Source organism: Rhinoderma darwinii, unplaced genomic scaffold (assembly GCF_050947455.1).
Source record: "Rhinoderma darwinii isolate aRhiDar2 unplaced genomic scaffold, aRhiDar2.hap1 Scaffold_461, whole genome shotgun sequence".
Classification (NCBI taxonomy): Eukaryota; Metazoa; Chordata; class Amphibia; order Anura; family Rhinodermatidae; genus Rhinoderma; species Rhinoderma darwinii.
Window position 1 is genome coordinate 77,949 of NW_027464005.1, and position 13,348 is coordinate 91,296.

At 47.8% G+C, this 13,348-nt stretch overlaps 9 non-coding genes across 9 annotated transcripts; all 9 read left to right on the forward strand.

Annotated features, from left to right (window-relative positions):
* The first annotated feature begins 144 nt into the window (after positions 1–144).
* On the forward strand, positions 145–335 carry LOC142718137 (U2 spliceosomal RNA). Its single transcript, XR_012872271.1, has one exon. It is a non-coding gene; the product is annotated as a U2 spliceosomal RNA (small nuclear RNA).
* Positions 336–1,631: 1,296 nt separating this feature from the next.
* On the forward strand, positions 1,632–1,822 carry LOC142718138 (U2 spliceosomal RNA). The gene has a single exon (XR_012872272.1). It is a non-coding gene; the product is annotated as a U2 spliceosomal RNA (small nuclear RNA).
* Positions 1,823–3,110: 1,288 nt separating this feature from the next.
* Positions 3,111–3,301, forward strand: LOC142718139 (U2 spliceosomal RNA). Its single transcript, XR_012872273.1, has one exon. It is a non-coding gene; the product is annotated as a U2 spliceosomal RNA (small nuclear RNA).
* Positions 3,302–4,586: 1,285 nt separating this feature from the next.
* Positions 4,587–4,777, forward strand: LOC142718140 (U2 spliceosomal RNA). Its single transcript, XR_012872274.1, has one exon. It is a non-coding gene; the product is annotated as a U2 spliceosomal RNA (small nuclear RNA).
* A 1,300-nt stretch (positions 4,778–6,077) lies between these two features.
* LOC142718141 (U2 spliceosomal RNA) lies at positions 6,078–6,268 on the forward strand. Its single transcript, XR_012872275.1, has one exon. It is a non-coding gene; the product is annotated as a U2 spliceosomal RNA (small nuclear RNA).
* Positions 6,269–7,548: 1,280 nt separating this feature from the next.
* On the forward strand, positions 7,549–7,739 carry LOC142718144 (U2 spliceosomal RNA). The gene has a single exon (XR_012872277.1). It is a non-coding gene; the product is annotated as a U2 spliceosomal RNA (small nuclear RNA).
* Positions 7,740–9,019: 1,280 nt separating this feature from the next.
* LOC142718145 (U2 spliceosomal RNA) lies at positions 9,020–9,210 on the forward strand. Its single transcript, XR_012872278.1, has one exon. It is a non-coding gene; the product is annotated as a U2 spliceosomal RNA (small nuclear RNA).
* A 1,288-nt stretch (positions 9,211–10,498) lies between these two features.
* Positions 10,499–10,689, forward strand: LOC142718146 (U2 spliceosomal RNA). Its single transcript, XR_012872279.1, has one exon. It is a non-coding gene; the product is annotated as a U2 spliceosomal RNA (small nuclear RNA).
* A 1,284-nt stretch (positions 10,690–11,973) lies between these two features.
* LOC142718147 (U2 spliceosomal RNA) lies at positions 11,974–12,164 on the forward strand. The gene has a single exon (XR_012872280.1). It is a non-coding gene; the product is annotated as a U2 spliceosomal RNA (small nuclear RNA).
* The last annotated feature ends 1,184 nt before the right edge of the window (positions 12,165–13,348 follow it).

A 13,348-nucleotide genomic window follows, 5' to 3' on the forward strand; every position in this document is an offset into this window, starting at 1 on the left:
CTCCGGCCTTTATTCACCTCCCGTGTAGCTGTGAGTGTGTGAGCCTGCAGGGCCCCATGGAATTGCCTAGAAGTAGGCTGAATCGCTGCAAGGGCTGAACAGCAGTATCGGGCAGGCTCGGGCAACGCGCGGCCCGTTCGGGTTATCGCTTCTCGGCCTTTTGGCTAAGATCAAGTGTAGTATCTGTTCTTATCAGTTTAATATCTGATACGTCCCCTATCTGGGGACCATATATTAAATGGATTTTTAGAACAGGGAGATGGAAATAGAGCTTGCTCTGTCCACTCCACGCATTGACCTGGTATTGCAGTATTTCCAGGACCGGTGCACCCTTTCCTTATGTGTTGACTAAAAGCAGATTCCAAAAGTGTTTTTTGTCTTTGCTATTGTTTCTGTCTTTCTGAAGGGATCTCCCCTTTTAATCCCATTATTTCAACACCTGTTGGACAATGCATGAGTGATAATGAGCTCATTGATTAAATGCAATTAATGAATAGATTGCCACCTCTTGTTGTGTGTCGTCTGTGTTTCTGTGTTTCCGGCATTTCACATTGGAACACCTCATTCACCTTCCTTGTCTTCTCTCCGCCCTCCCTTTTAGGTAAGTTAAAGAGCTGCACCTGAGCCAGCCACTGATTGATTGATTGATTGATTGATTGATTGATTGATTGATTGATTGATTGATTGATTGATGCAGCACAACAGTCAAATAGTGGAGTGGAGTAGGGGAACAGCAAACAGCCAATAAAGCAGCCCGCCCGCTCGCCTGCCCGCCACAATGGACCTACCTGTGTACACTAGATGGATGTGATGGAATGTACTGTCGTCCCTACATTTCAAGAAGAAGTAAGAATTGCAGTTGCAACAAAGCCTTGCTTGCCTACAAAGAGAGCAGCAATTTGGATTTGTTACTATGTTACCTAGAAGAATAACAAACTGTGCAAGGATGGAGGTTGTAGGAGCAAGGAGAAGTTGTCTGTAAAGTTGGTGGATGCCTATTTTCCATTTTGCAGTCCCTTGTCTCCCTCTTGTGGCCTCCTGGAGGCAACTAGCTGTGCAAAAAAAAGACAGCCTGGCGGCCGGCTGTTGCAGTGTTGCCCTCTCAGGCAACACTGAGTGACTGACTGAGCCTCACCGTCTTATATAAAGTTCAGACGGAACTTTGCACGTGTCATAGTGGAGCCCTCAGGATTCCAGAGCCAGCTTTCTGACATCATAATGGGGCCTCAGAGATAAAAGCCTGGGCCCAGGCAGTGTTGGTCAGTGCTGCTCAGCAGGCAGCACTGGACTGGACTGGATTACAGCTGATACAAGGTGTGAAGGAACAAGGGGTGGCTGTGGGCATGCACTTGCTGCCGCTGCCAGTGTTTATCTGCATGGCAGCAGGGCATTTGGGCGTTGCCAGGAAGGCGTTTTTATGTAGATTCCTCCTCTTTCAGCACTGCATTGTGGTGCAAGCAAAAGAAGCAAATCCTGTCTGGCTTCCTCTCCGGCCTTTATTCACCTCCCGTGTAGCTGTGAGTGTGTGAGCCTGCAGGGCCCCATGGAATTGCCTAGAAGTAGGCTGAATCGCTGCAAGGGCTGAACAGCAGTATCGGGCAGGCTCGGGCAACGCGCGGCCCGTTCGGGTTATCGCTTCTCGGCCTTTTGGCTAAGATCAAGTGTAGTATCTGTTCTTATCAGTTTAATATCTGATACGTCCCCTATCTGGGGACCATATATTAAATGGATTTTTAGAACAGGGAGATGGAAATAGAGCTTGCTCTGTCCACTCCACGCATTGACCTGGTATTGCAGTATTTCCAGGACCGGTGCACCCTTTCCTTATGTGTTGACTAAAAGCAGATTCCAAAAGTGTTTTTTGTCTTTGCTATTGTTTCTGTCTTTCTGAAGGGATCTCCCCTTTTAATCCCATTATTTCAACACCTGTTGGACAATGCATGAGTGATAATGAGCTCATTGATTAAATGCAATTAATGAATAGATTGCCACCTCTTGTTGTGTGTCGTCTGTGTTTCTGTGTTTCCGGCATTTCACATTGGAACACCTCATTCACCTTCCTTGTCTTCTCTCCGCCCTCCCTTTTAGGTAAGTTAAAGAGCTGCACCTGAGCCAGCCACTGATTGATTGATTGATTGATTGATTGATTGATTGATTGATTGATTGATTGATGCAGCACAACAGTCAAATAGTGGAGTGGAGTAGGGGAACAGCAAACAGCCAATAAAGCAGCCCGCCCGCTCGCCTGCCCGCCACAATGGACCTACCTGTGTACACTAGATGGATGTGATGGAATGTACTGTCGTCCCTACATTTCAAGAAGAAGTAAGAATTGCAGTTGCAACAAAGCCTTGCTTGCCTACAAAGAGAGCAGCAATTTGGATTTGTTACTATGTTACCTAGAAGAATAACAAACTGTGCAAGGATGGAGGTTGTAGGAGCAAGGAGAAGTTGTCTGTAAAGTTGGTGGATGCCTATTTTCCATTTTGCAGTCCCTTGTCTCCCTCTTGTGGCCTCCTGGAGGCAACTAGCTGTGCAAAAAAAAGACAGCCTGGCGGCCGGCTGTTGCAGTGTTGCCCTCTCAGGCAACACTGAGTGACTGACTGAGCCTCACCGTCTTATATAAAGTTCAGACGGAACTTTGCACGTGTCATAGTGGAGCCCTCAGGATTCCAGAGCCAGCTTTCTGACATCATAATGGGGCCTCAGAGATAAAAGCCTGGGCCCAGGCAGTGTTGGTCAGTGCTGCTCAGCAGGCAGCACTGGACTGGACTGGATTACAGCTGATACAAGGTGTGAAGGAACAAGGGGTGGCTGTGGGCATGCACTTGCTGCCGCTGCCAGTGTTTATCTGCATGGCAGCAGGGCATTTGGGCGTTGCCAGGAAGGCGTTTTTATGTAGATTCCTCCTCTTTCAGCACTGCATTGTGGTGCAAGCAAAAGAAGCAAATCCTGTCTGGCTTCCTCTCCGGCCTTTATTCACCTCCCGTGTAGCTGTGAGTGTGTGAGCCTGCAGGGCCCCATGGAATTGCCTAGAAGTAGGCTGAATCGCTGCAAGGGCTGAACAGCAGTATCGGGCAGGCTCGGGCAACGCGCGGCCCGTTCGGGTTATCGCTTCTCGGCCTTTTGGCTAAGATCAAGTGTAGTATCTGTTCTTATCAGTTTAATATCTGATACGTCCCCTATCTGGGGACCATATATTAAATGGATTTTTAGAACAGGGAGATGGAAATAGAGCTTGCTCTGTCCACTCCACGCATTGACCTGGTATTGCAGTATTTCCAGGACCGGTGCACCCTTTCCTTATGTGTTGACTAAAAGCAGATTCCAAAAGTGTTTTTTGTCTTTGCTATTGTTTCTGTCTTTCTGAAGGGATCTCCCCTTTTAATCCCATTATTTCAACACCTGTTGGACAATGCATGAGTGATAATGAGCTCATTGATTAAATGCAATTAATGAATAGATTGCCACCTCTTGTTGTGTGTCGTCTGTGTTTCTGTGTTTCCGGCATTTCACATTGGAACACCTCATTCACCTTCCTTGTCTTCTCTCCGCCCTCCCTTTTAGGTAAGTTAAAGAGCTGCACCTGAGCCAGCCACTGATTGATTGATTGATTGATTGATTGATTGATTGATTGATTGATTGATTGCAGCACAACAGTCAAATAGTGGAGTGGAGTAGGGGAACAGCAAACAGCCAATAAAGCAGCCCGCCCGCTCGCCTGCCCGCCACAATGGACCTACCTGTGTACACTAGATGGATGTGATGGAATGTACTGTCGTCCCTACATTTCAAGAAGAAGTAAGAATTGCAGTTGCAACAAAGCCTTGCTTGCCTACAAAGAGAGCAGCAATTTGGATTTGTTACTATGTTACCTAGAAGAATAACAAACTGTGCAAGGATGGAGGTTGTAGGAGCAAGGAGAAGTTGTCTGTAAAGTTGGTGGATGCCTATTTTCCATTTTGCAGTCCCTTGTCTCCCTCTTGTGGCCTCCTGGAGGCAACTAGCTGTGCAAAAAAAAGACAGCCTGGCGGCCGGCTGTTGCAGTGTTGCCCTCTCAGGCAACACTGAGTGACTGACTGAGCCTCACCGTCTTATATAAAGTTCAGACGGAACTTTGCACGTGTCATAGTGGAGCCCTCAGGATTCCAGAGCCAGCTTTCTGACATCATAATGGGGCCTCAGAGATAAAAGCCTGGGCCCAGGCAGTGTTGGTCAGTGCTGCTCAGCAGGCAGCACTGGACTGGACTGGATTACAGCTGATACAAGGTGTGAAGGAACAAGGGGTGGCTGTGGGCATGCACTTGCTGCCGCTGCCAGTGTTTATCTGCATGGCAGCAGGGCATTTGGGCGTTGCCAGGAAGGCGTTTTTATGTAGATTCCTCCTCTTTCAGCACTGCATTGTGGTGCAAGCAAAAGAAGCAAATCCTGTCTGGCTTCCTCTCCGGCCTTTATTCACCTCCCGTGTAGCTGTGAGTGTGTGAGCCTGCAGGGCCCCATGGAATTGCCTAGAAGTAGGCTGAATCGCTGCAAGGGCTGAACAGCAGTATCGGGCAGGCTCGGGCAACGCGCGGCCCGTTCGGGTTATCGCTTCTCGGCCTTTTGGCTAAGATCAAGTGTAGTATCTGTTCTTATCAGTTTAATATCTGATACGTCCCCTATCTGGGGACCATATATTAAATGGATTTTTAGAACAGGGAGATGGAAATAGAGCTTGCTCTGTCCACTCCACGCATTGACCTGGTATTGCAGTATTTCCAGGACCGGTGCACCCTTTCCTTATGTGTTGACTAAAAGCAGATTCCAAAAGTGTTTTTTGTCTTTGCTATTGTTTCTGTCTTTCTGAAGGGATCTCCCCTTTTAATCCCATTATTTCAACACCTGTTGGACAATGCATGAGTGATAATGAGCTCATTGATTAAATGCAATTAATGAATAGATTGCCACCTCTTGTTGTGTGTCGTCTGTGTTTCTGTGTTTCCGGCATTTCACATTGGAACACCTCATTCACCTTCCTTGTCTTCTCTCCGCCCTCCCTTTTAGGTAAGTTAAAGAGCTGCACCTGAGCCAGCCACTGATTGATTGATTGATTGATTGATTGATTGATTGATTGATTGATTGATTGATTGATTGATTGATGCAGCACAACAGTCAAATAGTGGAGTGGAGTAGGGGAACAGCAAACAGCCAATAAAGCAGCCCGCCCGCTCGCCTGCCCGCCACAATGGACCTACCTGTGTACACTAGATGGATGTGATGGAATGTACTGTCGTCCCTACATTTCAAGAAGAAGTAAGAATTGCAGTTGCAACAAAGCCTTGCTTGCCTACAAAGAGAGCAGCAATTTGGATTTGTTACTATGTTACCTAGAAGAATAACAAACTGTGCAAGGATGGAGGTTGTAGGAGCAAGGAGAAGTTGTCTGTAAAGTTGGTGGATGCCTATTTTCCATTTTGCAGTCCCTTGTCTCCCTCTTGTGGCCTCCTGGAGGCAACTAGCTGTGCAAAAAAAAGACAGCCTGGCGGCCGGCTGTTGCAGTGTTGCCCTCTCAGGCAACACTGAGTGACTGACTGAGCCTCACCGTCTTATATAAAGTTCAGACGGAACTTTGCACGTGTCATAGTGGAGCCCTCAGGATTCCAGAGCCAGCTTTCTGACATCATAATGGGGCCTCAGAGATAAAAGCCTGGGCCCAGGCAGTGTTGGTCAGTGCTGCTCAGCAGGCAGCACTGGACTGGACTGGATTACAGCTGATACAAGGTGTGAAGGAACAAGGGGTGGCTGTGGGCATGCACTTGCTGCCGCTGCCAGTGTTTATCTGCATGGCAGCAGGGCATTTGGGCGTTGCCAGGAAGGCGTTTTTATGTAGATTCCTCCTCTTTCAGCACTGCATTGTGGTGCAAGCAAAAGAAGCAAATCCTGTCTGGCTTCCTCTCCGGCCTTTATTCACCTCCCGTGTAGCTGTGAGTGTGTGAGCCTGCAGGGCCCCATGGAATTGCCTAGAAGTAGGCTGAATCGCTGCAAGGGCTGAACAGCAGTATCGGGCAGGCTCGGGCAACGCGCGGCCCGTTCGGGTTATCGCTTCTCGGCCTTTTGGCTAAGATCAAGTGTAGTATCTGTTCTTATCAGTTTAATATCTGATACGTCCCCTATCTGGGGACCATATATTAAATGGATTTTTAGAACAGGGAGATGGAAATAGAGCTTGCTCTGTCCACTCCACGCATTGACCTGGTATTGCAGTATTTCCAGGACCGGTGCACCCTTTCCTTATGTGTTGACTAAAAGCAGATTCCAAAAGTGTTTTTTGTCTTTGCTATTGTTTCTGTCTTTCTGAAGGGATCTCCCCTTTTAATCCCATTATTTCAACACCTGTTGGACAATGCATGAGTGATAATGAGCTCATTGATTAAATGCAATTAATGAATAGATTGCCACCTCTTGTTGTGTGTCGTCTGTGTTTCTGTGTTTCCGGCATTTCACATTGGAACACCTCATTCACCTTCCTTGTCTTCTCTCCGCCCTCCCTTTTAGGTAAGTTAAAGAGCTGCACCTGAGCCAGCCACTGATTGATTGATTGATTGATTGATTGATTGATTGATTGATTGATGCAGCACAACAGTCAAATAGTGGAGTGGAGTAGGGGAACAGCAAACAGCCAATAAAGCAGCCCGCCCGCTCGCCTGCCCGCCACAATGGACCTACCTGTGTACACTAGATGGATGTGATGGAATGTACTGTCGTCCCTACATTTCAAGAAGAAGTAAGAATTGCAGTTGCAACAAAGCCTTGCTTGCCTACAAAGAGAGCAGCAATTTGGATTTGTTACTATGTTACCTAGAAGAATAACAAACTGTGCAAGGATGGAGGTTGTAGGAGCAAGGAGAAGTTGTCTGTAAAGTTGGTGGATGCCTATTTTCCATTTTGCAGTCCCTTGTCTCCCTCTTGTGGCCTCCTGGAGGCAACTAGCTGTGCAAAAAAAAGACAGCCTGGCGGCCGGCTGTTGCAGTGTTGCCCTCTCAGGCAACACTGAGTGACTGACTGAGCCTCACCGTCTTATATAAAGTTCAGACGGAACTTTGCACGTGTCATAGTGGAGCCCTCAGGATTCCAGAGCCAGCTTTCTGACATCATAATGGGGCCTCAGAGATAAAAGCCTGGGCCCAGGCAGTGTTGGTCAGTGCTGCTCAGCAGGCAGCACTGGACTGGACTGGATTACAGCTGATACAAGGTGTGAAGGAACAAGGGGTGGCTGTGGGCATGCACTTGCTGCCGCTGCCAGTGTTTATCTGCATGGCAGCAGGGCATTTGGGCGTTGCCAGGAAGGCGTTTTTATGTAGATTCCTCCTCTTTCAGCACTGCATTGTGGTGCAAGCAAAAGAAGCAAATCCTGTCTGGCTTCCTCTCCGGCCTTTATTCACCTCCCGTGTAGCTGTGAGTGTGTGAGCCTGCAGGGCCCCATGGAATTGCCTAGAAGTAGGCTGAATCGCTGCAAGGGCTGAACAGCAGTATCGGGCAGGCTCGGGCAACGCGCGGCCCGTTCGGGTTATCGCTTCTCGGCCTTTTGGCTAAGATCAAGTGTAGTATCTGTTCTTATCAGTTTAATATCTGATACGTCCCCTATCTGGGGACCATATATTAAATGGATTTTTAGAACAGGGAGATGGAAATAGAGCTTGCTCTGTCCACTCCACGCATTGACCTGGTATTGCAGTATTTCCAGGACCGGTGCACCCTTTCCTTATGTGTTGACTAAAAGCAGATTCCAAAAGTGTTTTTTGTCTTTGCTATTGTTTCTGTCTTTCTGAAGGGATCTCCCCTTTTAATCCCATTATTTCAACACCTGTTGGACAATGCATGAGTGATAATGAGCTCATTGATTAAATGCAATTAATGAATAGATTGCCACCTCTTGTTGTGTGTCGTCTGTGTTTCTGTGTTTCCGGCATTTCACATTGGAACACCTCATTCACCTTCCTTGTCTTCTCTCCGCCCTCCCTTTTAGGTAAGTTAAAGAGCTGCACCTGAGCCAGCCACTGATTGATTGATTGATTGATTGATTGATTGATTGATTGATTGATGCAGCACAACAGTCAAATAGTGGAGTGGAGTAGGGGAACAGCAAACAGCCAATAAAGCAGCCCGCCCGCTCGCCTGCCCGCCACAATGGACCTACCTGTGTACACTAGATGGATGTGATGGAATGTACTGTCGTCCCTACATTTCAAGAAGAAGTAAGAATTGCAGTTGCAACAAAGCCTTGCTTGCCTACAAAGAGAGCAGCAATTTGGATTTGTTACTATGTTACCTAGAAGAATAACAAACTGTGCAAGGATGGAGGTTGTAGGAGCAAGGAGAAGTTGTCTGTAAAGTTGGTGGATGCCTATTTTCCATTTTGCAGTCCCTTGTCTCCCTCTTGTGGCCTCCTGGAGGCAACTAGCTGTGCAAAAAAAAGACAGCCTGGCGGCCGGCTGTTGCAGTGTTGCCCTCTCAGGCAACACTGAGTGACTGACTGAGCCTCACCGTCTTATATAAAGTTCAGACGGAACTTTGCACGTGTCATAGTGGAGCCCTCAGGATTCCAGAGCCAGCTTTCTGACATCATAATGGGGCCTCAGAGATAAAAGCCTGGGCCCAGGCAGTGTTGGTCAGTGCTGCTCAGCAGGCAGCACTGGACTGGACTGGATTACAGCTGATACAAGGTGTGAAGGAACAAGGGGTGGCTGTGGGCATGCACTTGCTGCCGCTGCCAGTGTTTATCTGCATGGCAGCAGGGCATTTGGGCGTTGCCAGGAAGGCGTTTTTATGTAGATTCCTCCTCTTTCAGCACTGCATTGTGGTGCAAGCAAAAGAAGCAAATCCTGTGTGGCTTCCTCTCCGGCCTTTATTCACCTCCCGTGTAGCTGTGAGTGTGTGAGCCTGCAGGGCCCCATGGAATTGCCTAGAAGTAGGCTGAATCGCTGCAAGGGCTGAACAGCAGTATCGGGCAGGCTCGGGCAACGCGCGGCCCGTTCGGGTTATCGCTTCTCGGCCTTTTGGCTAAGATCAAGTGTAGTATCTGTTCTTATCAGTTTAATATCTGATACGTCCCCTATCTGGGGACCATATATTAAATGGATTTTTAGAACAGGGAGATGGAAATAGAGCTTGCTCTGTCCACTCCACGCATTGACCTGGTATTGCAGTATTTCCAGGACCGGTGCACCCTTTCCTTATGTGTTGACTAAAAGCAGATTCCAAAAGTGTTTTTTGTCTTTGCTATTGTTTCTGTCTTTCTGAAGGGATCTCCCCTTTTAATCCCATTATTTCAACACCTGTTGGACAATGCATGAGTGATAATGAGCTCATTGATTAAATGCAATTAATGAATAGATTGCCACCTCTTGTTGTGTGTCGTCTGTGTTTCTGTGTTTCCGGCATTTCACATTGGAACACCTCATTCACCTTCCTTGTCTTCTCTCCGCCCTCCCTTTTAGGTAAGTTAAAGAGCTGCACCTGAGCCAGCCACTGATTGATTGATTGATTGATTGATTGATTGATTGATTGATTGATTGATTGATGCAGCACAACAGTCAAATAGTGGAGTGGAGTAGGGGAACAGCAAACAGCCAATAAAGCAGCCCGCCCGCTCGCCTGCCCGCCACAATGGACCTACCTGTGTACACTAGATGGATGTGATGGAATGTACTGTCGTCCCTACATTTCAAGAAGAAGTAAGAATTGCAGTTGCAACAAAGCCTTGCTTGCCTACAAAGAGAGCAGCAATTTGGATTTGTTACTATGTTACCTAGAAGAATAACAAACTGTGCAAGGATGGAGGTTGTAGGAGCAAGGAGAAGTTGTCTGTAAAGTTGGTGGATGCCTATTTTCCATTTTGCAGTCCCTTGTCTCCCTCTTGTGGCCTCCTGGAGGCAACTAGCTGTGCAAAAAAAAGACAGCCTGGCGGCCGGCTGTTGCAGTGTTGCCCTCTCAGGCAACACTGAGTGACTGACTGAGCCTCACCGTCTTATATAAAGTTCAGACGGAACTTTGCACGTGTCATAGTGGAGCCCTCAGGATTCCAGAGCCAGCTTTCTGACATCATAATGGGGCCTCAGAGATAAAAGCCTGGGCCCAGGCAGTGTTGGTCAGTGCTGCTCAGCAGGCAGCACTGGACTGGACTGGATTACAGCTGATACAAGGTGTGAAGGAACAAGGGGTGGCTGTGGGCATGCACTTGCTGCCGCTGCCAGTGTTTATCTGCATGGCAGCAGGGCATTTGGGCGTTGCCAGGAAGGCGTTTTTATGTAGATTCCTCCTCTTTCAGCACTGCATTGTGGTGCAAGCAAAAGAAGCAAATCCTGTCTGGCTTCCTCTCCGGCCTTTATTCACCTCCCGTGTAGCTGTGAGTGTGTGAGCCTGCAGGGCCCCATGGAATTGCCTAGAAGTAGGCTGAATCGCTGCAAGGGCTGAACAGCAGTATCGGGCAGGCTCGGGCAACGCGCGGCCCGTTCGGGTTATCGCTTCTCGGCCTTTTGGCTAAGATCAAGTGTAGTATCTGTTCTTATCAGTTTAATATCTGATACGTCCCCTATCTGGGGACCATATATTAAATGGATTTTTAGAACAGGGAGATGGAAATAGAGCTTGCTCTGTCCACTCCACGCATTGACCTGGTATTGCAGTATTTCCAGGACCGGTGCACCCTTTCCTTATGTGTTGACTAAAAGCAGATTCCAAAAGTGTTTTTTGTCTTTGCTATTGTTTCTGTCTTTCTGAAGGGATCTCCCCTTTTAATCCCATTATTTCAACACCTGTTGGACAATGCATGAGTGATAATGAGCTCATTGATTAAATGCAATTAATGAATAGATTGCCACCTCTTGTTGTGTGTCGTCTGTGTTTCTGTGTTTCCGGCATTTCACATTGGAACACCTCATTCACCTTCCTTGTCTTCTCTCCGCCCTCCCTTTTAGGTAAGTTAAAGAGCTGCACCTGAGCCAGCCACTGATTGATTGATTGATTGATTGATTGATTGATTGATTGATTGATTGATGCAGCACAACAGTCAAATAGTGGAGTGGAGTAGGGGAACAGCAAACAGCCAATAAAGCAGCCCGCCCGCTCGCCTGCCCGCCACAATGGACCTACCTGTGTACACTAGATGGATGTGATGGAATGTACGGTCGTCCCTACATTTCAAGAAGAAGTAAGAATTGCAGTTGCAACAAAGCCTTGCTTGCCTACAAAGAGAGCAGCAATTTGGATTTGTTACTATGTTACCTAGAAGAATAACAAACTGTGCAAGGATGGAGGTTGTAGGAGCAAGGAGAAGTTGTCTGTAAAGTTGGTGGATGCCTATTTTCCATTTTGCAGTCCCTTGTCTCCCTCTTGTGGCCTCCTGGAGGCAACTAGCTGTGCAAAAAAAAGACAGCCTGGCGGCCGGCTGTTGCAGTGTTGCCCTCTCAGGCAACACTGAGTGACTGACTGAGCCTCACCGTCTTATATAAAGTTCAGACGGAACTTTGCACGTGTCATAGTGGAGCCCTCAGGATTCCAGAGCCAGCTTTCTGACATCATAATGGGGCCTCAGAGATAAAAGCCTGGGCCCAGGCAGTGTTGGTCAGTGCTGCTCAGCAGGCAGCACTGGACTGGACTGGATTACAGCTGATACAAGGTGTGAAGGAACAAGGGGTGGCTGTGGGCATGCACTTGCTGCCGCTGCCAGTGTTTATCTGCATGGCAGCAGGGCATTTGGGCGTTGCCAGGAAGGCGTTTTTATGTAGATTCCTCCTCTTTCAGCACTGCATTGTGGTGCAAGCAAAAGAAGCAAATCCTGTGTGGCTTCCTCTCCGGCCTTTATTCACCTCCCGTGTAGCTGTGAGTGTGTGAGCCTGCAGGGCCCCATGGAATTGCCTAGAAGTAGGCTGAATCGCTGCAAGGGCTGAACAGCAGTATCGGGCAGGCTCGGGCAACGCGCGGCCCGTTCGGGTTATCGCTTCTCGGCCTTTTGGCTAAGATCAAGTGTAGTATCTGTTCTTATCAGTTTAATATCTGATACGTCCCCTATCTGGGGACCATATATTAAATGGATTTTTAGAACAGGGAGATGGAAATAGAGCTTGCTCTGTCCACTCCACGCATTGACCTGGTATTGCAGTATTTCCAGGACCGGTGCACCCTTTCCTTATGTGTTGACTAAAAGCAGATTCCAAAAGTGTTTTTTGTCTTTGCTATTGTTTCTGTCTTTCTGAAGGGATCTCCCCTTTTAATCCCATTATTTCAACACCTGTTGGACAATGCATGAGTGATAATGAGCTCATTGATTAAATGCAATTAATGAATAGATTGCCACCTCTTGTTGTGTGTCGTCTGTGTTTCTGTGTTTCCGGCATTTCACATTGGAACACCTCATTCACCTTCCTTGTCTTCTCTCCGCCCTCCCTTTTAGGTAAGTTAAAGAGCTGCACCTGAGCCAGCCACTGATTGATTGATTGATTGATTGATTGATTGATTGATTGATTGATTGATTGATTGATTGATTGATGCAGCACAACAGTCAAATAGTGGAGTGGAGTAGGGGAACAGCAAACAGCCAATAAAGCAGCCCGCCCGCTCGCCTGCCCGCCACAATGGACCTACCTGTGTACACTAGATGGATGTGATGGAATGTACTGTCGTCCCTACATTTCAAGAAGAAGTAAGAATTGCAGTTGCAACAAAGCCTTGCTTGCCTACAAAGAGAGCAGCAATTTGGATTTGTTACTATGTTACCTAGAAGAATAACAAACTGTGCAAGGATGGAGGTTGTAGGAGCAAGGAGAAGTTGTCTGTAAAGTTGGTGGATGCCTATTTTCCATTTTGCAGTCCCTTGTCTCCCTCTTGTGGCCTCCTGGAGGCAACTAGCTGTGCAAAAAAAAGACAGCCTGGCGGCCGGCTGTTGCAGTGTTGCCCTCTCAGGCAACACTGAGTGACTGACTGAGCCTCACCGTCTTATATAAAGTTCAGACGGAACTTTGCACGTGTCATAGTGGAGCCCTCAGGATTCCAGAGCCAGCTTTCTGACATCATAATGGGGCCTCAGAGATAAAAGCCTGGGCCCAGGCAGTGTTGGTCAGTGCTGCTCAGCAGGCAGCACTGGACTGGACTGGATTACAGCTGATACAAGGTGTGAAGGAACAAGGGGTGGCTGTGGGCATGCACTTGCTGCCGCTGCCAGTGTTTATCTGCATGGCAGCAGGGCATTTGGGCGTTGCCAGGAAGGCGTTTTTATGTAGATTCCTCCTCTTTCAGCACTGCATTGTGGTGCAAGCAAAAGAAGCAAATCCTGTCTGGCTTCCTCTCCGGCCTTTATTCACCTCCCGTGTAG